We start from the raw sequence: 203 nt of genomic DNA on the forward strand, positions 1-203 counted from the left end.
GTCCTTGTGTGGGGGGTGTCTGGGGACTTTGACATTGAGGCCACTTCCTGGATTCTGTGCTGGGCCCGGGCCCCGGGCCGCCCAGGCCGGGTCGGGCTGGGACGGGGCTACTCTGCAACTCCTGAGGACCTGAGGGATGTTTGGGCAACGGGACTCTCTTGCCCTTCTGGCCGCCGCCCCCCACCCCCCCAAACCAAGGGGCG

This window comes from Myotis brandtii, unplaced genomic scaffold (genome assembly GCF_000412655.1).
Source record: "Myotis brandtii unplaced genomic scaffold, ASM41265v1 scaffold334, whole genome shotgun sequence".
Lineage (NCBI taxonomy): Eukaryota > Metazoa > Chordata > Mammalia > Chiroptera > Vespertilionidae > Myotis > Myotis brandtii.